Genomic DNA, 25,351 nt, shown 5'->3' with positions numbered 1-25,351 from the left:
ACGTCCCCGTTCCCTATCACAGGGCCACCATTGTTATTGTTACCCAGGTTTTCCCTTATTGTTTAAATTCGCCTTACTGGGGGCGGGGTTTCCAGATTTACTTGTTACGTGTATTACCTAAATTCGCCTGTTGGAGGCGGCGTATCCAGCTGCACGTTTTATTATTTAACCCCTTACCTACAATTGACGTAATATTCCGTCCATGTGACCATGGACCTAATTACCATGGACGGAATATTACGTCATCGCGATCAGCGGCGCCCACGTGGTGAGCGCCGCTGATCGCGGCCGAGTGTCAGCTAATTATCATAGCTGACACCCGGCACAATGTGTCAGGGGCGGTCACGGACCGCCCCCGACACGTTAACCCCTTGCACACCGCGATCAAACGCGATCGCGGTGTACCGGGGGTTAAAGGGAAGCATCGGCAGGGAGGGGGCTCCCTCCGTGCTTCCCTGAGCCCCCCACGGCAGCGCAATGTGCAGCGCTGCTGCGGGGGACTCCCTTCCTCCAGGCCCCCGAATCCAAGATGGCGACGGGGGCCTGAGGAAGCTGGCTTCCTCAGTGCCTGCAAAGCGCAGGCATGAGGAAGTCTGCAGCAGTGCCTGTGACAGATCGCTGATCTGTCACAGTGATCTGTGATGTGACAGATCAGCGATCTGTCACAGGACAGTGATGTCCCACCTGGGACAAGGTAATAAAGTAAAAAAAAAAAAAAAAAAAGTGTTAAAAATAATTTAAAAAAAATCGCTAAATAAATTAGTTAAAAAAAAAAAAAATATTCCCCAATAAATCCATTTTTTGAAAATAAAAAAAAAACAAAACAATAAAAGTACACATATTTGGTATCGCCGCGTCCGTAATGACCTGCCCTATAAAACTGTCCCATTAGTTAACCCCTTTAGCGAACCCCTTAAAAAATAAAAATAAAAAACGAAGCAAAAAATAATGATTTATTATCATACCACCGAACAAAAAGTGCAATAACGCGCGATCAAAAAGACGCATATAAATATCCATGGTACCGCTGAAAACGACATCTTGTCCCGCAAAAAACGAGCCACCATACAGCATCATCCGCAAAAAAATAAAAAAGTTATAGCTCGCAGAATAAAGCGATACAAAAATAATTATTTTTTATATAAAATTGTTTTCATTGCAAAAAACCGACAAAACATAAAAAAACGACCTAAATGAGGTATCGCTGTAACCGTACTGACCCGAAGAATAAAAACGCGTTATCAATTTTACCGCACGCGGAACGGTGTAAACGCACCCCCCAAAAGAAATTCATGAAAAGCTGGTTTTTGTTCATTCTGCATCCCAAAAATCGGAATAAAAAGCGATCAAAAAATGTCACGTGCCCGAAAATGGTACCAATAAAAACGTCAACTCGTCCCGCAAAAAATAAGACCTCACATGACTCGGTGGGTCAAAATATGGAAAAATTATAGCTCACAATATGTGGTGATGCAAAAACTATTTTTACAATAAAAAGCGTCTTTTAGCGTGCGACAGCCGCCAAACATAAAAACCGCCATAAATCGTAAATCAAACCCCCTGTTATCACCCCCTTAGTTAGAGAAAAATAATAAAACTAAAAGAAAATGTATTTATTTCCATTTTCCCGCTAGGGTTAGGGTTAGGGTAGGGTTAGGGCTAGGGTTAGGGCTAGGGTTAGGGCTAGGGCTAGGGTTAAGGCTAGGGTTAGGGTTAGGGCTAGGGTTAGGGTTAGGGCTAGGGTTAGGGTTAGGGATAGGGTTAGGGCTAGGGCTCAGATTAGGGTTAGGGGTGTGTTGAGGTTAGGGTTGGAGTTATAATTGGGGGTTTCCACTGTTTGGGCACATCAGGTGCTCTCCAAAGGCAACATGGCGTCTGATCTCAATTCCAGCCAATTCTGCGTTGAAAAAGTCAAATGGTGCTCCTTCCCTTCCAAGCTCTGCCATGTGCCCAAACAGTGTTTTACCCCCACATGTAGGGTATCAGCCTACTCAGGACAAATTACAAAACAACTTTTGGGGTCCAATTTCTCCTGTTACCCTTAGGAAAATAAAAAACTGGGGGCAAAAATATAATTTTGCGGAAAAAAATGTTTTTTTTATTTTCACGCCCAGGCGTTATAAACTTCTGTGAAGCACTTGGGGGTTCAAAGTGCTCTCCACACATCTAGATAAGCTCCGTGGGGGGTCTAGTTTCCAAAATGGGGTCACTTGTGGGGAGTTTCAATAGTTTAGGTACATCAGGGGCTCTCCAAACGCACATGACACCCGCATACCAATCCATCAAAGTCTGCATTCCAAAACGTCACTACTTCCCTTCCGAGCCCCGACGTGTGCCCATACAGTAGTTTTCTCCCACATATGAGATATCAGCGTACTCAGGACAAATTGGACAACAACTTTTGGGGTCCAATTTCACCTGTTACCCTTGGGAAAATAAAAAAAATGGGGACTAAAAGATGATGTTTGTTGAAAAAATACGATATTTTTATTTTCACGCCCGGTCGTTATAAACTTCTGTGAAGCACTGGGGGGTTCAAAGTGCTCACCACACATCTAGATAAGTTCATTAGGGGGTCTAGTTTCCAAAATGGGGTCACTTGTGGGGGGTTTCCACTGTTTAGGTACATCAGGGGCTCTCCAAACGCAACATGACACCCGCAGACCATTCCATCAAAGTCTGCATTCCAAAACGTCACTACTTCCCTTCCGAGCCCCGACGTGTGCCCATACAGTAGTTTTCTCCCACATATGAGGTATCAGCGTACTCAGGACAAATTGGACAACAACTTTTGGGGTCCAATTTCTCCTGTTACCCTTGGGAAAATAAAAAAATGGGGACTAAAAGATCATGTTTGTGGAAAAAATACGATTTTTTTATTTTCACGCCCGGTCGTTATAAACTTCTGTGAAGCACTGGGGGGGTTCAAAGTGCTCACCACACATCTAGATAAGTTCATTAGGGGGTCTAGTTTCCAAAATGGGGTCACTTGTGGGGGGTTTCCACTGTTTAGGTACATCAGGGGCTCTCCAAACGCAACATGACACCCGCAGACCATTCCATCAAAGTCTGCATTCCAAAACGTCACTACTTCCCTTCCGAGCCCCGACGTGTGCCCATACAGTAGTTTTCTCCCACATATGAGGTATCAGCGTACTCAGGACAAATTGGACAACAACTTTTGGGGTCCAATTTCTCCTGTTACCCTTGGGAAAATAAAAAAATGGGGACTAAAAGATCATGTTTGTGGAAAAAATACGATTTTTTTATTTTCACGCCCGGACGTTATAAACTTCAGTGAAGCACTGGGGGGTTCAAAGTGCTCACCACACATCTAGATAAGTTCCTTGGGGGGTCTAGTTTCCAAAATGGTGTCATTTGTGGGGGGTTTCTACTGTTTTGGTACATCAGGGGCTTTCCTAATGCGACATGGTGTCCGATCTCAATTCCAGCCAAAAACGTCAAATGGCGCTGCTTCCCTTCCGAGCTCTGCCATACGCCCAAATAGTGGTTTACACCCACATGTGGGGTATCTGCGTACTCAGGATAAATTGCACAATATCTTTTAGGGTCCTGTTACTTTTGGAAAAATAAGAATTGAGGGTGAAAAGATCATTTTTGTGGAAAAAATATGATTTTTTAATTGTACTGCTGTACGTTATAAACTTCTGTGAAGCCCTTGGGGGTTCAAAGTTCTCACCACACATCTAGATAAGTTCCTTGGGGGGTCTAGATTCCAAAATGGTGTCATTTGTGGGGGGTTTCCACTGTTTTGGTACATCAGGGGTTTTCCAATCGCGACATGGTGTCCGATCTCAATTCTAGCCAAAAACGTCAAATGGCGCTGCTTCCCTTCCGAGCTCTGCTATGCGCCCAAATAGTCATTTACACCCACATATGGGGTATCAGCGTACTCAGGACAAATTGCACAAAAACTTTTAGGGTCCTGTTACCCTTGGAAAAATAAAAATTGTGGGTGAAAAGATCATTTTTGTGGAAAAAATATGATTTTTTAATTGTACCGCTGTACGTTATAAACTTCTGTGAAGCCCTTGTGGGTTCAAAGTTCTCACCACATATCTAGATAAGTTCCTTGGGGGGTCTAGTTTCCAAAATGGGGTCACTTGGGGGGGTTTCCACTGTTTAGGTACATCAGGGGCTCGCCAAACGTGACATGGCGTCCGATCTGAATTCCAGCCAATTTTGCATTGAAAAAGTCAAACGGCGCTCCTTCCATTCTGAGCTCTGCCATGCGCCGAAACAGTGGTTCCCCCCCACATATCAGGTATCAGCGTAGTCAGGACAAATTGCACAATAACTTTTGCAGTCCAATTTCTCCTGTTACCCTTGGTAAAATAAAGAAAATTGAACCTGAAGTATTTTTTTTGTGAAAAAAAGTTAAATGTTCATTTTTTTTTAATATTCAAAAAATTCCTGTGACGCACCTAAAGGGTTAATAAACTTCTTGAATGTGGTTTTAAGCACCTTGAGGGGTGCAGTTTTTAGAATGGTGTCACTTTTGGGTATTTTCTATCATATAGACCCCTCAAAGTGGCTTCAAATGTGAAGTGGTCCCTAAAAATAAAATGGTGTTGCAAAAATGAGAAATCGCTGGTCAAATTTTAACCCTTATAACTTCCTAGCAAAAAAAAATTTTGGTTGCAAAATTGTGCTGATGTAAAGTAAACATGTGGGAAATGTTATGTATTAAGTTTTTTGTGTGCCGTATCGCTGTGATTTAAGGGCATAAAAATTCAAAGTTGGAAAATTGCGAAATTTTCAAAATTTTCGCCAAATTTCCGTTTTTTTCACAAATAAACGCAAGTTATTTGAATGCAATTTTACCACGAACATGAAGTACAATATGTCACGAGAAAACAATGTCAGAATCACCAGGATCCATGAAAGCGTTCCAGAGTTATGACCTCATAAAGGTACAGTGGTCAGAATTGTAAAAATTGGCCCGGTAGTTAACGTGCAAACCACCCTTGGTAGTGAAGGGGTTAAATTCGCCCCACTGGAGGCGGTGTATCCAGGGTCACGCATGTCATCTAAATCCCCCCTGCTGGAGGCGCTGTGTCCAGTCGCGCGTGATCGTGACAGCATCAAGATAAACTCAGTAAGATAGTGAGGGGAAGGAAATCAGTGTCCTGCGATGTATAAGCAACACATACTTGGTCATCTATAATGCAAGCATGACATGTAAATGTAACAGAGGCGCTTACACAATCAGAGCTCCTTCATCCGAGTGGCATCCATTAGCGTGATGGATCTGTGTGGTGCAATACACTTCAGCTAGCTTGGTGTGCAGAAAGTAAGTGCTAACGCAGTCCAAGATTACAAAAAATGAAGAAGCTACAGGTCTTGGGAGATGGCGCTTTTTTTAACTAAAGTTTGGATTTTTTTTCACCACTCAAAATAAAATAATCTAGACATGTTTGATGTCTATGAACTTGTTATGACCTGGAGAATCATAATGGCAGGTCAGTTTCAGCATTTAGTGAACATGGTAAAAAAAAATAAATAAATAAAAAAAAATAAAAACAACAACTGTGGAATTGCACTTTTTTTTTGCAAATTCACCGCACTTACAATTTTTTTCCCATTTTCCAGTACACAATATGTTGAAAGCAATGGGGTTGTTCAAAAGTACAACTTGTCCTGCAAGAAACAAACCCTCACATGGCCATTTTGACCAAAAAATGAAAAAAGTTATGGCTCTGGGAAGAAGGGGAGCAAAAAACGAAAATGCAAAAGCGAAAATACCTTCAGTCATTAAGGAGTTAAGTTTTCCTATGATGCGGTTATAACCAGACAGTGTTTTAAGTACAAATGGTTCCTGTGAAACCACAGAACGCTGCCAAGTGAGTAGCATTGTTACAGGTGGTCAAAATCCTGGAAACAAGCTGTATTTTGTGTTATTAAATAACTGCATTCTGCATTTTTCCAGAGGGGCTATGACAATATTCGGCTGCGAGTCTTTCCCCTGTGACTGTGGGCGCAGGAAATGAGAGACTGGTTATTGGCAAAGCATCCTGTCTGAGGTTTTGCAGCGCAGCCCTGTTTATTTTAGTGGGGTTGAGAGGACTGCACAGCTGCTTTTAGGGCTTCAATCCTTTAAGAACGGGCCAAAATATTAATTTTCCTTTTTTTTTTTCATGTCTGAATTCTGAAAGCCATCCAGTTATTTTTCTTGCAGGATGAGTTATAATGTGACGTTATGTGGAAGCTCTTATGACTAGAGATGAGCGGATTGCTTTGATGAACCCTGGTCCACGGTCCGAGTCAGTGCTATTTGGCCGTGCACGAATTTCATTATCTTCCAGGATCCCAGTCCCAGCTTATGATGGCTGTCAAAAGCCGCGTCGGGAAATCTGCGCAGCTCCTGTCCGCAGCCAGAGAGCACTGACAGGGCGGCATGAAGCGATCCGCTCATGTCTACTTATGACTTCTTAACTAACTTTTGCATTTCTGCTTATTCTAATAAATTCTTATTTTTTCCTATTTCTTCTTCTTTTTTTACATTTCACAGTAGAAGCCATTCACTGCGAAACATAAATCTTTGTAATACCGGCTATTCTACATTTTCGCATATCCTTTGCATATAGGCTAATGTGCGAGTTTATTCCCAGATCAGCAAATAAAGGAAATGTGGCGCTTTCTGGACATGTTCTGCCCCAACAGGCTTGTAAATCCCTTTATCAAACATTTGCCCCTATGTCAGATCCTGGGGTACAATTTCCTGACACGGTGATGTCTCCAGAGGGTCCTGAAATAAAGGGGCTATCACCATTTTTATTGCAAGAAGCTTTCTCGAAATGTTATTGTGCTGATTCTCCTAATTTCCTCTTTGCTCTGTAAAAATGAAATATTTGTGCACAAAAAAAAAGTAAATTACATTTTTTTTCACTTGTTTTGCATCATATCTATAAAAAATGGTGACGTCAAATCACCCCAATCTTAGACAAATACCTTAGCGGGTGTAGTTTCCAATATAGGGTCCTTTATTGGGGGATTCTATTTAGACTATGCAAATTCATCAAGGAACATAAAAACTAAATTTACTGCGAAATTTTAGTTATTGTTACATTTATAAGCTTGCTATAGATATTAAAGAAAGCAACGCCCAGTATAAGGGATCAACCCGCAGCATGTGTAATAATCAAGTACAAAGAAGCAAAAAGAAACCTGGTTTGATACAGGGACCACCATAACAAATGAACAAGATTTTTTTAAACAAATTGCAACAATTAAAAATGTCCCAAAAAATGACAGACAAATACAGACGCCCAGAATAGGACTACAAGCCTATCGGTCTTAAGACCTAATGAGTAGAATGAATCTTAATGATATACATAATAATGGATCCCCAGATCCCACCTGTGGTTTTCACATAAGAAATCAGTCATATAAACAACACAACAGATATAAACATAAACAAAGAAAAGCAGGTCAGTGATTGGCAGTTAGATGCCCGATAGAACATAGTAACATAGTTTTTAAAGTTGAAGGAAGACTTTAAGTCCATCTAGTTCAACCCATATCCTATCCTAACTTGCCCTAACATGTTGATCCAGAGGAAGGCAAAAAAAACCCCATGTGGCAACACAGTAAGCTTCACATTGGGGAAAAAAATTCCTTCCAGCTCCACATACGGCAATCAGACTAGCTCCCTGGATCAACGCAACACTAAGGAAACTAGTGTATATACCCCGTAATATTATACTTTCCAAGAAAGGCATCCAGGCCCTTCTTAAATTTTAGTAGGCAATCACTCATTACAACATCATATGGCAGAGAGTTCCATAGTCTCACTGCTCTTACAGTAAAGAATCCGCATCTGTGAGTATGCTTAAACCTTCTTTCCTCCAGACGTAGATGATGCCCCCTTGTCCCTGTCACAGGTCTTAAAGGGAAGGTGCCACAATTTTATATAATTTGCAAAAAAAAGAGTAAGTAACAAAACATGTTGTTTCAGCAAATGTTGCACTAACCAGGATTTATGGTTTGTTTGTAATAATGTTTTAATGTAGCCACTGGGCGCTGCCATCTTGATTTGCAGATCTGTGGAGGACTCATACAGTCTGCAGATATGGCCGTCCCTGGACATAGGAGACTGTGATCGGTTCCCGACCCCACATTGCAGCCTCATTAGCAGTGAACTGGGCACGCCCCTGTGGGCTGCACCATTCACTGCTGTAGGTGTGGCTGGGCGCCATTTTACTGTAGCCCAGTGCTATCTGCTGAGCTCCACGTTCTGCACCGTGCTTCCTGCTCCCCTGTCCTCCTGCTCTGTCTCCACCTCCTCACTCACAGCCCCAGTGATCTCCGGTAATCTGACACCTTCCTTTTTATGACAGCTTTTATGGCTGTCTGAGGAGGACAGTGACATATACAGCCCATAGTCTAGTGTATAATTGGGGGGGGGGCTGGAAGTTTCACCAGTGTGGGCATATCTGTAATACTGTCTCCTGTGATACTGCCTGCTGAGCCGTGTATCTAATCCTCTCCTGTGTGATGCTGCCTGCTGAGCCGTGTATCTAATCCTATCCTGTGTGATACTGACTGCTGAGCCATGTATCTAATCCTCTCCTGTGTGATGCTGCCTGCTGAGCCGTGTATCTAATCCTCTCCTGTGTGATGCTGCCTGCTGAGCCCTGTATCTAATCCTATCCTGTGTGATACTGACTGCTGAGCCATGTATCTAATCCTCTCCTGTGTGATGCTGCCTGCTGAGCCGTGTATCTAATCCTATCCTGTGTGATACTGACTGCTGAGCCGTGTATCTAATCCTCTCCTGTGTGATACTGACTGCTGAGCCGTGTATCTAATCCTATCCTGTGTGATGCTGACTGCTGAGCCGTGTACCTAATCCTATCCTGTGTGATACTGTCTGCTGAGCTGTGTATCTAATCCTATCCTGTGTGATACTGACTGCTGAGCTGTGTATCTAATCCTCCCCTGTGTGATACTGACTGCTAAGCCGTGTATCTAATCCTCTCCTGTGTGATACTGACTGCTGAGCCGTGTATCTAATCCTATCCTGTGTGATACTGACTGCTGAGCCGTGTATCTAATCCTCTCCTGTGTGATACTGACTGCTGAGCTGTGTATCTAATCCTCCCCTGTGTGATACTGACTGCTGAGCCGTGTATCTAATCCTATCCTGTGTGAAACTGACTGCTGAGCCGTGTATCTAATCCTCCCCTGTGTGATACTGACTGCTGAGCCGTGTACCTAATCCTATCCTATGTGATACTGACTGCTGAGCCGTGTATCTAATCCTCTCCTGTGTGATACTGACTGCTGAGCTGTGTATCTAATCCTATCCTGTGTGATACTGACTGCTGAGCCGAGTGTCTAATCCTATCCTGTGTGATACTGACTGCTGAGCTGTGTATCTAATCCTCCCCTGTGTGATACTGACTGCTAAGCCGTGTATCTAATCCTCTCCTGTGTGATACTGACTGCTGAGCCGTGTACCTAATCCTATCCTGTGTGATACTGACTGCTGAGCCGTGTATCTAATCCTCTCCTGTGTGATACTGACTGCTGAGCTGTGTATCTAATCCTATCCTGTGTGATACTGACTGCTGAGCCGAGTGTCTAATCCTATCCTGTGTGATACTGACTGCTGAGCTGTGTATCTAATCCTCCCCTGTGTGATACTGACTGCTAAGCCGTGTATCTAATCCTCTCCTGTGTGATACTGACTGCTGAGCCGTGTGTCTAATCCTATCCTGTGTGATACTGACTGCTGAGCCGTGTATCTAATCCTCCCCTGTGTGATACTGACTGCTGAGCCGTGTATCTAATCCTCTCCTGTGTGATACTGACTGCTGAGCTGTGTATCTAATCCTATCCTGTGTGATACTGACTGCTGAGCCGTGTATCTAATCCTATCCTGTGTGAAACTGACTGCTGAGCCGTGTATCTAATCCTCCCCTGTGTGATACTGACTGCAGAGCTGTGTATCTAATCCTCTCGTGTGATACTGTCTGCTGAGCCGTGTATCTAATCCTCCCGTGTGATACTGACTGCAGAGCTGTGTATCTAATCCTCTCGTGTGATACTGTCTGCTGAGCCGTGTATCTAATCCTATCCCGTGTGATACTGCTCTCCTGAAATACTCTGTGCTGCTGTCACCCTGCTGGTTTTATGTGTGATCTACATGGTGGTATGAACTATATAGCGGCATTATGTGTGAAGTATATGGCGGTATTATGTGAGAACACTATGGCAGTATTATCTGCTAAAAGCATTCTAGGGTGGTTCTGGCTGAGCACCTGCACACGGGTCAGGGGTAATAGTTAGGTGCAGTCAGGGGAGGGCTGGTGAGGCAGCTGAAGAGAGGGGTCTCATTTTTATCGTTACTGTATGGCTCCATTTCCCCCCAGCCTGCTTCCCAGCGTCACCCCGGACTGCGCCTGTCGCCTCGCTTTCACACATCGCCAGGACAGGATCTGAGGAGGGGAATGGGGTCTTTACATGCAAAGTCTGGATCAGAACAGGCCATCAATCAGCAGAGATGTTTCCTGGATTTCTGTGCTGCTGTCACCCTGCTCCTCCACCATTTATCTCCCTCTGTGCCCCCCAGAGACCAGCACACTGCTCTCCTGAAATACTCTGTGCTGCTGTCATCCTGCTCCTCCCCCATATATCTCCCTCTGTGCCCCCCATAGACCAGCACACTGCTCTCCTGAAATACTCTGTGCTGCTGTCACCCTGCTCCTCCCCATATATCTCCCTCTGTGCCCTGCTCCCAGAATCCTTCCTGCCTGCCATCCTCAGTCAACGGGTAGACAGTCGCACTCAAAATTGAATGTCACTTGCATCAGAGTCATTAAAGGAATTATTATGATTTCTATTAATTTTTTTTCAATAAATCAAGAAAAGTGAAAAAACACCGCAAACAGAGATCAGATTCCAAACATGAGTATTACACGGTTACGTTTCGACCTATACCTAGGTCTTTCTCAAACCATACTCAATAGGAGTGTCAAGGTATATGGAAAGAGGACAATTTTTCAGAGTCCCAAAGTAAGGGCTGTGGCAAGAGAGCGGCCATGTTTGGAATCTGATTTCTGTTTGCGGTGTTTTTTCACTTTTCTTGATTTATTGAAAAAAAATTAATAAAAATCATAATAATTCCTTTAATGACTCTGATGCAAGTGACATTTAATTTTGAGTGCGACTGTCTACCCGTTGACTTTTACCTGTGGTATATCCACGTTCAGTCAGCACCTCCTCCTACAGCACGAGTGCACGTCTTTATTTTTTCTATTTGCCATCCTCAGTGCCCGAAGACCCCATTCCTCTCAGATCCTGTCCTGGCAATGTGTGAAAGCGAGGCGACAGGGACCTGATATATGGTGGAAGGAGCAGAGTGACAGCAGCACAGAGTATTTCAGGAGAGCAGTGTGCTGGTCTATGGGGGGCGCCCTGTTCGGTGCCAGCGACTGTACATGGAGCGCTGTGTTTTATACACATGGATGGACCGTCTGCTTGTCTGCTCCACAGAAATCCAGGAAACATTTCGGCTGATTGATGACCTGTTCTGATCCAGACTTTACATGCAAAGACAGTCAGTAACTTTGCAGGTCCCATCAAAATGGCTGATCACTGTGTTCCTAGATGTCATAGGTTTTTGTGCCAGATTTCAGTAGCTGCTGCCCCTAGTGTTAACAAGTGGAAATGCCAAACTTTTTAAAATTATTTTTCATATTTTGCAAAATTAAAAACAAATGATAATATTTTTTAAGAAAATGTAAACATTAATTCTTTACATTTTTTCAATTGCTGAAAAAAATTTTTTTGGATGGCACTTTCCCTTTAAGAGTAAAAAGATCATTAGAAAGGTCTTTGTATTGTCCCCGCATATATTTATACATTGTAATAAGATCAACACTAAGTCTTCGATTTTCCAAACTAAATAACCCCAAGTGTAATAACCTGTCTTGGTATTGCAGACGCCCTAGTTCCCTAATAACCTTGGTCGCTCTTCTCTGCACCCGCTCCAGTTCAGCTATGTCTTTCTTATACACCGGAGACCAGAACTGTACACAGTATTCTAAGTGTGGTCGCACTAGTGACTTGTATAGAGGTAAAATTATGTTCTCCTCCTGAGCATCTATGCCTCTTTTAATGCATCCCACTATTTTATTTGCCTTTGCAGCAGCTGCTTGACACTGGCCACTAAATGTGAGTTTGTCGTCCACCCATACACCCAGGTCTTTTTCAGTGACAGTTTTGCTCAGTGTTTTACAATTAAGCATATAATTATACATCTTGTTCGTTCTACCCAAGTGCATGACCTTACATTTATTCCCATTAAAGCACATTTGCCATTTATCAGCCCAAGCTTCTAGTTTACATAAATCTTCCTGTAATATAAAATTGTCCTCCTCTGTATTGATTACCCTGCAGAGTTTAGTGTCATCTGCAAATATTGAAATTATACTCTCTATGCCCCCTACAAGGTCATTAATAAATATGTTAAAAAGAAGCGGGTCCAATACTGACCCCTGTGGTACCCCACTGCTAACCGTGACCCAGTCCTAGTGTGCTCCATTAATAACCACCATTTGTTTCCTATCCGTGAGCCAGCTCTTAACCCACCTACGCCTATTTTCCTCTATCCCCATTGCTCTCATTTTATGTATCAACCTTTTGTGTGGCATCGGAGCCAAAGCTTTTGAAAAGTCCATGTACACCACGTCCACTACATTCCCTTGGTCCAGTCCGGAACTTACCGCTTCATAAAATCAGATTAGTCTGACAGGAACGGTCCCTCGTAAAACCATGTTGATATTGGGTCATGAGGTTATTCTTCTTCAGATTCTCCAGTATAGTATCTCTTAGGGTGTGTGCACACGCTGCGGATTCTGCTGCAGATCCGCAGCGGTTTTGCAGTTTCTGCAGCGGTGTACAGTACCATTAAAATCAATGAAAAATGAAAACCGTTGTGCAGACAGTGCGGATTTTTCCACGCGGATTTGCTGCGGTTTCAAAACTGCAGCACGTCAATTCTTTGTGCGGATTCTGCTGCGGTTTGGCACCTGCTCTATGGCAGGTGCTAAACCGCAGAAAAACTGCAGATAAACCACAGGTCTTTTGACCTGCGGTTTTTGACAAATCCACACTGAACAATTCGCAGCGTGTGCACACACCCTTTACCGACAGTCGAGGTTAAGGTTACTGGCCTATAATTTCCAAGTTCAATTTTTGTCCCCTTTTTGAATATTGGCACCACATTTGCTATATGCCAGTTCTGTGGTACAGACCCTGTTATTATGGAATCTTTGAAGATTAAAAATAATGGTCTATCAATGACTGTACTTAATTCCTGCAGTCCTGAATCCACGCTGCCATCACTACCTACAATATTACACTAAGTACCAAAAAAATCCCCTGTTAATGGGAAACAAGTGATAGCACAACTCAGAAAGCAGTATATATCAACAAAGATCCATATCTCAACTATTAGGTGAAAATTAGGGACCAAAAGAGTTTTAGCAAAAAAAGGTAAATTTTATTACATAATAATTAAAAACAGCAACAGAGCATCAATGCTAAAGCAGGCAGTGATAGACATAAATAATTGATGACATCTAGAGTAAAAAAATCCAAGTGGATAGAATAATCATAGAGAGCATTACTCCCTCAAAGTACTCAATAATAAGTCACATCCATATAGTATAAATATAATCTAGAGTGCCTCATTCATCGATCTGCCATATTTCTCTACTACATAAATATGGCAGATCGATGAATGAGGCACTCTAGATTATATTTATACTATATGGATGTGACTTATTATTGAGTACTTTGAGGGAGTAATGCTCTCTATGATTATTCTATCCACTTGGATTTTTTTACTCTAGATGTCATCAATTATTTATGTCTATCACTGCCTGCTTTAGCATTGATGCTCTGTTGCTGTTTTTAATTATTATGTAATAAAATTTACCTTTTTTTGCTAAAACTCTTTTGGTCCCTAATTTTCACCTAATAGTTGAGATATGGTTCTTTGTTGATATCTACAATATTACACCCAGCATATCATTGTACAGGGCCACCATCAGGGCATTACTGCCCTTACTGCAGTATTTGGCCTGATGACCAGCGGCCCCGCCTCTTGTGCTACTGCTTATCGGGCCCAATCATTCACTAATGTGCTGTGCGCTGCGGGCCTGTCCATATGTATAAAAATAAGAAAAGTATCTAAGGAGAACAATACCAGAGGGAGATCGAACTAGATCAGAAAGATTGATTTCATTATTAGAACAACTAGGGAGTAGAGCTAAATGCCACTACATCAGTATCTAATCATGGAAATCCTGAAAAAGGAAAAGGAATCTGCTTGTCGAAATAGGATCATGATTAAACCCATGAAAAGGAAAGACCGTATTGATGTAAATGCAGAGGAAATGCTCATTCCTGACCATTTAGTGTGTTTCTGACATCTGAAAAATACAAGAAAACTAAGAGGTGGAGAAAAAGGAAAAAGAAAAGATGGGGAGTGCAAGTCCCATATTACGAGGTAGGTAGTAGAAAGTGACTTGAGAGTGAAGGCATCGGAGGAGATGACTGACCCAGCAAGTGCAATAGACTAGTGTTTACCGTAGAAAATGTTTGTAGTGCTTCCCCCCCATACTCTGGAACTCTCTACCCCAACACATCAGACTTTCGCATCAGGCGTCAGTAGGAAAGAAAGCTGAGTAGCCACCATATTGGCACAGAAAATTTCCTACGGAGAAAAGGACTTGGAGTTGGAGTTGACGACTCTCGGTTATTGGACGGTAGTGACGTTATTGAGTAAATGGGAAGGTTACAAAGTAATGTGCGTGGCTGTGTAGGTAGGGTGACCGACAGGGGGGTGGTCCGCTACTGGCCGCAGACAGACTCAAGACAGGATCGTGTCCAACAGGTCTTCTTTATTGATCGTACTTTCCACGACCCGCAGCTCCACACAGCAGCTGCGCGACAAATTCTGCAGCTTCACACAGCAGCTGCTCGACTCTGCACACAGGCCCGGGTACCTTCACTTTCTTCCTTTAGCTAATTAACGTCCCTCGCGGCTCTTCCACTGTGGCTGCCCTAGGCCTACCACCACAGTGTTTTACTAGTCCTAGTCCGTTTGTTTTATGGTACCCCAGTCTGTCTCTGTTTGTGGCCCCTCCTGTCAGGGCCACCCCCTGTGACCTATTTCCACTGTCATTCCCCTCCGGAGCTTCTTTTCTGTCCTCTCTCCTCAGCAGACCTTCCTGTCTCCTGCACTCCTCTCACTGACTGACCTTTCCAGAATCTTCTCTCAGCCTTTTATCCGTCACATTCTGGTAACCCCGCCCCCCATGACTTGACAGTTTCTTTAGCCAATGGCAGTTGTTCAGTCCCATCCTCACACTCTCCACTGCCCTCTAATGGTCAAACTCCAATATTACACTCTTCCCCTTTATCTCCAGCTGTTTCCCATCTTTCACTATAACAGTCCACCTTCAATACGCTACACCTCTGCCTTCCCACTGCAGACAGGTCCACCCGTCAGTCCACCTTCCCTACAGCTGTGCAAAGAGTAGAGAAAGTAACGAAGGAAGAAAGTGATTCCAGGGAAGGAGAAAATGTGTATGAAGATATCGCTCTTTGTGGAAGAAATGTCCTTGTAGATAAATGTCTGCTACCTGCTGTATAAGTTCATAGAAAACCCTATTAATGATGTATTAACATAAATAATCTTTATTGAATAAGAGAACAAAATATTTATAAAATATTAAAGTACAAATGAGTGGGCAGGCCACACAGGAGTAGGCAAAGGGCCACATACGGCCTGCAGGCTGCACTTTGCCCATAGGTACAGGAGATGCTTTAACTCAGCCTGGAAGCGGTGATATGTAAGGCTGGTTTCACATTAGCGTTAAAGCAACGCTGAGCACTGCGTCGGTAAGCCCCGCCCCGATCCGGCTCCCTGCCCGCCCCATCCGGGATCACCGCCTACTATCATCAGTCACCAGGTTTGGTTGCCTCTGGTAAAGCATCTGGCCCGTCTCTACTGAACTCGTCAAAGCTCCAACCTCCTTCATCTCAGCTGTCCAACCTATTCCTGCCCTAAAAACATCTGCCCAGGTGATAAGTCACCACATTCTTCCTTTCCTACACTGGCCCACTGCTATGAGACACAGTGGCTGTGGGTAAAGTGAGAAGCAGCACTTAAATGTTACAGGACTGCCAAGCTGTCCAGGCCTATAGCCTATGTGGAGGCTAGAGCACCCTGGCCCTCTCTGACCTAACTTCCTAACCAACTTTCCTCTTACTACCCAACAGCCCCTCTTACTAGCCAACAGGGAAGCAAGAAAGACATCAAATCTCACCCCCTTATACTTACATGGGGCAATTCCTGAGAGGGGTAAAACAGCACAGCTACAATTATTGTCCTATCACATGACACCCCAATTGTCATGTGACATGTGAAATCACACAACAGCTATATGGGGGAGGAGGGGATCAACCTTAACTCCCTGGGGCCCTGCTTGTCCTGTCCCATTCTTGTCTTGACCATTCTCTGTGTCTTCTTTATTGGAGCATTTGGTGAAAGTGGCTGAATATCCATAGCATTTTCCTCTATGAATAAAAGATGAGAATAATTAATGAGCAATTAAAAATATAATCCAGGTTCACCACTTACTCTGTTTATCCAAAACTTACAGCTCAGTTTAATGCTCCTGCACACCTACACAGAGCTTAGGAGAGCACAGAGCCTATAGGGTAGGGCATGAAGCTTGTGGGAAGTGAACAGAGCCTATAAGGCAGGGTATGAAGCTTGTGGGAAGAGCACAGAACCTATAGGATAGGGCGTGAAGCTTGTGGGAAGTACAGAGAGCCTATAAGAGAGGGCATGAAGCTTGTGGGAAGTGCACAGAGCCTATAGGGCAGGACATGAAGCTTGTGGGAAGTACACAGCGGCTATAGGATAGGGTGTGAAGCTTGTGGGAAGGACACAGAGCCTATAGGGGAGGGCATGAAGCTTGTGGGAAGTGCACAGAGCCTATCGTACAGGGCATGAAGCTTGAGGGAAGTGCACAGAGCCTATAGGGAAGGACATGAAGCTTGTGGGAAGTACACAGAGCCTATAGGATAGGACATGAATCTTGTGGGAAGTACACAGAGCCTATAGGGGAGGGCATGAAGCTTGTGGGAAGTGCACAGAGCCTATAGGACAGGGCATGAAGCTTGTGGGAAGTGCACAGAGCCTATAGGGCAGGGCATGAAGCTTGTGAGGAGTGCACAGAGCCTATAGGGCAGGGCATGAAGCTAGTATAAAGTGCACAGAGCCTTTGGACAGGGTACAGATCCTTTAGGACAGAGCATAGATCCTAGAAGCCAGGGCATGGAGCCCTTGGGAAGTGCATGGAGTCTCCAAAGCTTTCACAAAGCCATTGTGCAGGGTGCAGAGCTTCTAGCTGAGAGCACAGTCTGTGGAGGTTAGAAGATGGAACCTGCAGGTCGGTGCAGAAGGACATGGTGCTCGTGGGTAGGGAACGCATAATATCTATATGTCAGTAAAGAGACAGATTTGGGGCAGGATAAATCATCTACGGGCAAGACGTGGAGTCTACAAGGGAGTGTACAGAGCCTGTGAACAGGGGTGAAGAACAGCACTTCCTATGCAGCTCCATAGTATGCCACCCGGGGTACGGGAACTCGCACCTTTATACTGGATGATCTTCAAATTAATAACTATGAATTTGGATACAAGGTTTCATGTGATACTCACTGTGATCTCCTTTTTTTCTCATACTTTTTGTAGCTGAAGGCGATGAGGCAGAGGATGATACTCATTAGGACCACAGCTGCAACAATTATATAGGGTTGTAGAGGACGGCCATCTAGATTTTTCTCCGCTTCCAGAAGGTCTGGAGAATACGGACAATCTGAAAAACAGAACCACAAATTAAACAAAAAGTTACCAATCAGGCACACCCGACGCCAGGTGCTAGAGCTCTGCTGATCCAAATCACAAATGTCACCAGGGTGGAAATTATTAAATCTCATTATGTATTAGTTCCCACCTGCAGCTATCGGCTCAACGAACTTTCCGGTCTCATTGACTCTCCCATACTCCATGAAGTTGACAACCAGATTGCTGTTTGCCTTCAGCAGGATGTCAGTGTTGTTGACTCTGGTGGCCGTGGCATTGCCCCCGCAGGGCATGTGGATGCTTGTTTTGTTGAGGACGCAGTTGCTTTCCCCTTCCATCCTGATCACCAGAGTCTGATCAGACAAGTCAGAGCCATTGTCATTGAAATAGAAACAAGAAAAGGCTGCAACAAAATGACACAAGTTTAAGGGGAACCAGAACTCGAAAAGCGATTATTAGTAAATTATGGGAAAAAAACAAACCCTGGCCCCCGAGAAGAAAGATCATGAAGCCAAATTGGAATTGAAAACCATTGCTTTGACCTAATGAATCAGAGCTGCGACATAATGACTGGATGACTACCCAGGGTCTGTGATAAACTATAAAATGGATTTCTGACTAACTCAGACTCCAACAGACAATGCAGGTAAGTTGAAGTCATGAAATAATAGCTGTGTCCCAATGGATCAGAGCTGCAGTGTGAATCATGGAGGCTTGCATAGTAATTATGGAGGCAGGGCGGTTTCTACACTTCCATTTTTACATATGGAAAAAGTGGTATGAGACACGTATTCCCCAAAATGACAAATTTTATGTAGAGAGCCAATGTGCCAATCATGGGAATTATAGTGTAGAAGCCATATGCAAATTAGGCTAGAAGTGCACTGGACTTATTTTTCCTAGTGCAGTGACACACCTCCAGTGCACTTCCAGCCTGATTTGCATAAAGATTCATGCTAAGTTTCTTATGACTGGCACATTGGATTTCCAGAAAAAAAAGGTATAACATAATTATTTTTATTGGGGCATGACGTGCAGACAGACCACTTTAAGTTACTTAGTGAATAAAAGTACATAACCATTCTTTGAAAGTTGTCCCTTTACCGCCTCCTTTGCGCCTAAAAATAAAATAAGGTGTTAATGATTAATATTTATACCGCCAAGGAATGATTCTGGACTTCAAAAGTAATTTCTGAGAATTTAAAGGGGTCTGATCACCAGGTGAAATGGGGTTAGTTTTTGCTCTTATTTTATTCCTAGTGATTGTCTGATTATTCTCATCTTTGTTTTTTGTAAATCCGCTGTACGGTTCAAGAGATACGGGCCTTTATATTTGGTGCTAATTTTTTATGGTTGTTTCCAAGGAGGCGTGGCTCAGTGTCAAAGAGCAAAGCAGCCTGAAGACACGCCCCTAGAGAATCCCATGAGCCACGCCCCCTTCATACAGAGCATGGATATTAGCACTGGATAAAAAGGCCCATAACTCAGGAACCGTATGGCGGATTTAATAAAAAAAAAAAAAAAAATGAAATACTTGGAAGCAATGTAAATATACTAAGAGCAAAAACTGGACACTTTTGGCTTGGGGACTATTTTGCTTTGATGGATTGATTGGACAGGAAGTGATATTTTCTGGAGTCGGCTTGCGTCAGGAAGCATTTGCAGTAATAAAAAGTGTAAATAGGAAAAAGTGTAAAAAAATAAGGAACAGAAATAAAAATCAGTGTTGGCGAGCTGGCCGGGAAGTTAGACCTGTGTCACTCGCTACACAATATCCTCACGTTGTGATAAATCCTTTTGTCCATTACATATACATTACGAGTAGAGTTGAGCGACTGTTTTTTTAGGGTCGAGTTTCGTTTCGTGAAACCCGACTTTTCCAAAAGTCGGGTCGAGCAAGATCGGCCGATTATAGGGAAAAGTCGGGGTCGTCCCGAAACCCAATGTAAGTCAATGGGGAATAAAAGTCGGCAGTGAGAGGAGGACAGGAAACACACCTACAGTGCCCATTTGAATGCCAAAAGCATCAATTCTTCTTACTTAAGCTTGTCAACCTTAATTAACTTCATAATACAAGTTACACACTGAAAAATGGGGGTTATTTGGCTACAGTTGTGGGGGGGGAGGGCTGGCTCCAGGTTTTCATGTGCCCTGGGCCAAAGAGCGCCCCTTTAACACATACCACAACTCATCATGCTCCGATACGGCAGAGAAATAGCGGTATAGTACAATGAAAAATACTTCACTTTTTACATCTCATGACGAGGCCCATCTGTTTCTCCATACAGAATCATTGGTCCCATATAATGTTTGAAACAGTATATGATGGGCTCCACATAATGCTACAGTATATGTTGGTCCCCATGGATGAAGCTCCACTGTCTTATGGGCCCAAATAATGCTCCAAACATAATGGGCCCCATTTCTAATGCTCTAGTGTATAATGGGCCCTGTAAATGCTGCTCCAGTGTCTGATGTCCACCTTTGGAATGTTCCAGTGTATGGTGGGCCCCATCTATCATTCTCCAAAGTATAGTGCTCCCCAAAAATTGCTGTCCCAACATTGAAAACAATCAAATAAGTCTCCTCGCTAGGGAATCCCTGTACTAGTCTGGACTCCTCGTCGTCCCCATCTTCCATCTCACTGCACAGTATTTCAACCTTGCAAGTGCTGTGATCCTGAGCAAGCAGGGGGGGCCCACTCGTTGGCGACGGCACTGGCACAGGGCCCCTGATAGTACGGTGGTGTGTCTGATGGCAGGTGGGCCGAACCTGCACTTTCATCTGCAGCTTCCTCTTTGTCACCGTGTAAGATGGAACTGTATATGGGAAGGGTAACCTGAGTTTCATCAGGGTCAGATTCAGGCCGTGTAGCGTGCGAGGGGAATGTAGTGGTCTGGGTCAATGTACCAGCAGATTCATCGAGCAGTGGCTGGGCATCAGTGCACTTATGTCGCCCCCAGGAGTACGGTCGCCACAGTGGCATTACCATCTTCCTAGGGAGTGTGATGTCATGCTTGGGAGCAACGAACGATCTCTCTAGCAGGTTAACTGATTGGGCGGCGTTATTCCCACGAGTCATGACCCTCCAAACAGCGTTCATGAAGGCAAAGTGTTTGTTTTACGTGGGCAGTATGGTTGCAAAGCTGAACCTTAAAGGAATGTCCAGAAGGGCACCACCAGGAGTGGAGCCTACGGTTAAATTCGACTCCACCTGGGAAACCTCAACCATGCCAGCTACAGAAAAGATGCACACATTGCAAGCTTAATTCCGTTAACGAACGAGACTCCGTCATGCCCCGTGGTCCGAGTCCGGCTTACTAGAGGGACACGTGAGGCTCTGGCACATGAGATTGGCCAATAACTGGTGTGTCATGCCCTTACATGTCCGTGGCTGCATGTGCGCTACACTGAAAAGGCCAGCGTTTGTCGCTTACAGGTGCAGATAACCCGCTGAACAACATTAGTGATGGGGATCACTGATTACAATTATTACCCGCGAACGATGATTTCCCAGTAAGTGCAGGTCAACCGCAGTTCCGGAATTAGGCCTAACCGTCATTCCTGAAAAAATGAAAAACTTACGTGTGCAAACCACAGGTGCTGTAGCTTGCTTAACAGCTCGCCAGCCGTTCTCACGCCCAGTATGGATTACACGTGATTGCACAAAGGTGAGACAGGGTACCGTATCCCCGGATAACATGTATGGATAGCGTACACATTCAAAATATTAGTCTATACATCAGGAGGCAGGCTCAGACGGTGTTAGGCCTAGTATGGCTTGCACGTGATTGCTCAAAGGTGAGAAAGGGTACCGTATCCCCGGATAACATGTATGGATAGCGTACACATTCAAAATATAGGTCTATAGATCAGGAGGCAGGCTCAGACGGTGTTAGGCCCAGTATGGATTGCACGTGATTGCACAAAGGTGAGAAAGGGTACCGTATCCCCGGATAACATGTATGGATAGCGTACACATTCAAAATATATGTCTACACATCAGGAGGCAGGCTCAGACGGTGTTAGGCCCAGTATGGATTTCACGTGATAGCACAAAGGTGAGAAAGGGTTCCGTATCCCCGGATAACATGTATGGATAGCGTACACATTCAAAATATATGTCTATACATCAGGAGGCAGGCTCAGACGGTGTCAGGCACAGTATGGATTTGATGGCCCAGACTACACAGCGGAGGAGGAGGGAGAGGTAAAGATTGCAAATGCTGGGGCCCTGCCCAAGCAAGGGGGGCCCACTCGTGGGCGTCGGTACTGGCACTGGGCCCCTCATAGTACGGCGGTGTGTCTGACGGCGGGTGTGCACCACCACCGTCAGAGACACTTGATTGCACTATGAGGGACCCTGTGCCAGTGCCCGCGCCCAAGAGTCGGCCTATCCACCTGTCCAGGGCAACGGCACTCGCACGGTGTCGTGCGCTAGGTGGTGACCCCGGCCATGGGGGGGGAGGCAGCACAGTTAGGGAGTTTTAGAAAGTGGCATATGTTGATGTTGGACATTCAGCTGATGCAAAAGGCGAAATAGGTCAAGTCCCAGGAAGAGGTGGACCAAAGCAAGCCATTTTTCTGTCACCCTATGTGTCATCAGGGGAAGGTGGGACAAAATCCTTGGAAACCCATGCATGGTTCATTTTAATGAAGGTTAGATCATCCACATTTTGGGTTGACAGACGGGTCCTTTTTTCTGTCAGGATTGATCCAGCTGCACTGAAGACTCTTTCCGATAGCACACTTGCAGCTGGGCAAGCGAGCTCCTGTAAGGCATATTGTGCCAATTCAGGCCAGGTGTCCAGTTTAGCGGCCCAATAGTCAAAGGGGAATGACCTGTGTGGGAGAACATCGATATGGGAGGAAAAGTAGTTTGTAACCATAGTTGACAACTGCTGTCTCCTGTGACTTTCCATCGATGCAGTATTACCAGTTGTGTGAGCGGTACTTGAAAAATCAGTCCACAACATTGTCATGAAACCCCTGTCTCCAACGCCACTTCTGCTGTGTACATCATGAACACCTCTGCCAAGCTGCCCCCGGCCCGTACGGCTCGTGTGAGAACAATCACCGCTGCTGTGTGCTGGGAATGCCTCAAGCAACCGATTTACCAGAGTTGCTTGTTTATTAGCCAATATTAGGTCAAGGTTTTCCTGTGGCATGATGTTTTGTAATTTGCCTTTATAGCGTGGATCCAGGATGCTGGCCAACCAGTAGTCGTCATCGTTCATCATTTTGGCAATGTGGGGGTCCTTTTTAGGATCTGAAAGGCATAATCTGACATGTGGGCCAATGTTCCCGGTGTCAATGATGCACTGCGAGTGCTGGTTGGAGGAGCACTTTCTGGCAAATCCACATCCCTCCAGTCACGCACAAACCCTGTACCAGACCTTGCCACGCCAACATTTTCACTTGCCCCACGAGATGCATCCTCCTCCCCTAAGTAATCATCCCCATCATCATCCTCCTCCTCCTCTTCTTCCTCCACCTCGTCCAGGAGAGGTCCCTGAGCAGACAATGGCTGAATGTCATCAAGGATTCCCTCCTCCTCTTCCTCCTCATCAACATTGGCTGCAGACGCCTGCTCCTTAAGGTGCGTCAAACTTTGCATGAGCAGACGCATAAGTGGGATGCTCATGCTTAGGATGGCGTCGTCTGCGCTTACCAGCCGTGTGCATTCCTCAAAACACTGAAGGACTTTACAGAGGTCTTTCAGCTTCGACCACTGCACACCTGTCAACTCCATGTCTGCTCTCAAAGTGCCTGGCCGTGTATCCTCCCACAAATGCATTATGGCCTGCCTCTGCTCGCACAGCCACTCCACCATGTGCAGGGTGGAGTTCCACCTTGTTGCAATGTCATTAATGAGGCGGTGGTTGGGAAGGTGGAGCAATCGCTGCAGCTTCTGCATACGAACGGAGTGTACAGGCGACCGGCGGATGTGCGCGCACAGTCTTCGCACCTTCTGGAGCAGGGCTGTTAACTCCGGATAATTTTTGAGGAAGCACTGCACCACCGGGTTCAAGGTGTGAGCCAAGCAAGGTATGTGGCTGAGTTTTGAAAGGGCTATGGCTGCCACAAAATTACGTCCGTTATCACTAACTACCTTGCCTGCCTCAAGATGTACACTGCCCAGCCATGACTCAGTTTGTCGCTTCAAGTACTCGGCCAGCACCTCTGCGGTGTGTCTGTCGCCCAAACACATCATCTGCAACACAGCCTGCTGACGCTTTCCACTAGCTGCTCGATAGGGGGACACCTCGTGTGCAACAGTGGCAGCTGCAGATGGAGAGCTCGTACGACTGCGCTCTGTGGACGAGCTTTCGCTTCTGGAGGAGGAGGGTCGAACGCCTACAGCCAACTGTTTCCTATACCGTGGGCTAGGCAGCACTGTCCCACCACCGCTGTCCCCTGTGGACCCTGCATCCACCACATTAACCCAGTGCGCAGTGATGGACACGTAACGGGCCTGGCCATGCCGACTGGACGATGCATCAGTTGTGAGGTGCACCTTTCCACTCACTGACTGCTTGAGTGCATGGACAATGCGGTCTTTCACATGATGGTGGAGGGCTGGGATGGCTTTGCGAGAGAAGAAGTGGCGACTGGATAGGTCATAGCGTGGTACTGCATAGGCCATGAGTTCGCGGAAAGCTGCGCTTTCCACCAACCGATAGGGAATCATCTCAAACGAGATTAGTTTGGCAATGTGGGCGTTCAAACCCAGTGTACGCGGATGAGAGACTGAGTACTTTCTTGACCTACTCAAAGTGTCTGGGAGGGTGAGCTGGACTTGAGAGCTGCATATGGTGGAAGTAGAGGTGGACAGGGCGGACTGAGAGAGGGTTGATGATGGTGATGGAGTTGGTGTTCTTTCTGATGGCCTAGATTCAGTATTTCGTTGATATAACAGTGGGATTCCCTGACTGCTGTGGCCTTGCAACGACACCTCAACATTTGCTGCTGTGCTAACCGGTGGGCTTACAGTGGGGGAAACAATGTAGCATTGCTGACTACCTTCTTTGTGATCAGTTGCACATGTGGCACTTGAGGTTTTGTGTTGTGTCCACGCTTGCAAGTGCATGCTGGTTAAATGTCTAAGCATGCAACTGGTATTCAAATTTTTCAGATTTTTCCCTGGGCTAAAGGTCTTTGCGCACTTCTTACAGATAATCTTGGCCTGATCATGAGGATTTTGTTCAAAAAAGTGCCACACTGCACTCTTCCTACTTTGGCAGACATTTTGCGGCCTAGCACGCTGTGATCTTTTGACCCTCTGGACAAGCTGTCCAGCAACTCTTTTGATGTTTGGAACCTGTCTTTGGAGTGCTCCGGGCCTGCCAGATAACAGCTGTTGCGATGTCGATGTCTGCTGTGGATGCTCCTCCTCATCTGAGCTATTGGAAGCAGCACCCTCTTCCCCCAATGGAT

The 25,351-nt window shown here is 45.0% G+C and overlaps 1 long non-coding RNA gene across 2 annotated transcripts in view; it reads left to right on the top strand.

Moving 5' to 3' along the window:
* Positions 1–25,351, top strand: part of LOC141085230 (uncharacterized) — a 386,172-nt gene that overhangs the window by 291,686 nt on the left and 69,135 nt on the right. The window contains exon 4 of one of the 2 annotated variants that reach the window (XR_012231235.1): positions 17,804–18,560. The exons of the other annotated variant lie outside the window; for it this stretch is intronic. This is a non-coding gene — a long non-coding RNA (uncharacterized lncRNA). The remainder of the gene's footprint in view (positions 1–17,803; positions 18,561–25,351) is intronic. 2 annotated transcript variants of the gene reach the window in all.

Source organism: Dendrobates tinctorius, unplaced genomic scaffold (genome assembly GCF_039654945.1).
Source record: "Dendrobates tinctorius isolate UK_male_01 unplaced genomic scaffold, ASM3965494v1 ptg000028l, whole genome shotgun sequence".
NCBI classification, from domain to species: Eukaryota; Metazoa; Chordata; class Amphibia; order Anura; family Dendrobatidae; genus Dendrobates; species Dendrobates tinctorius.
Note: the sequence above shows the minus strand (reverse complement) of the source record. Positions and strands in the feature narration are given on the sequence as shown.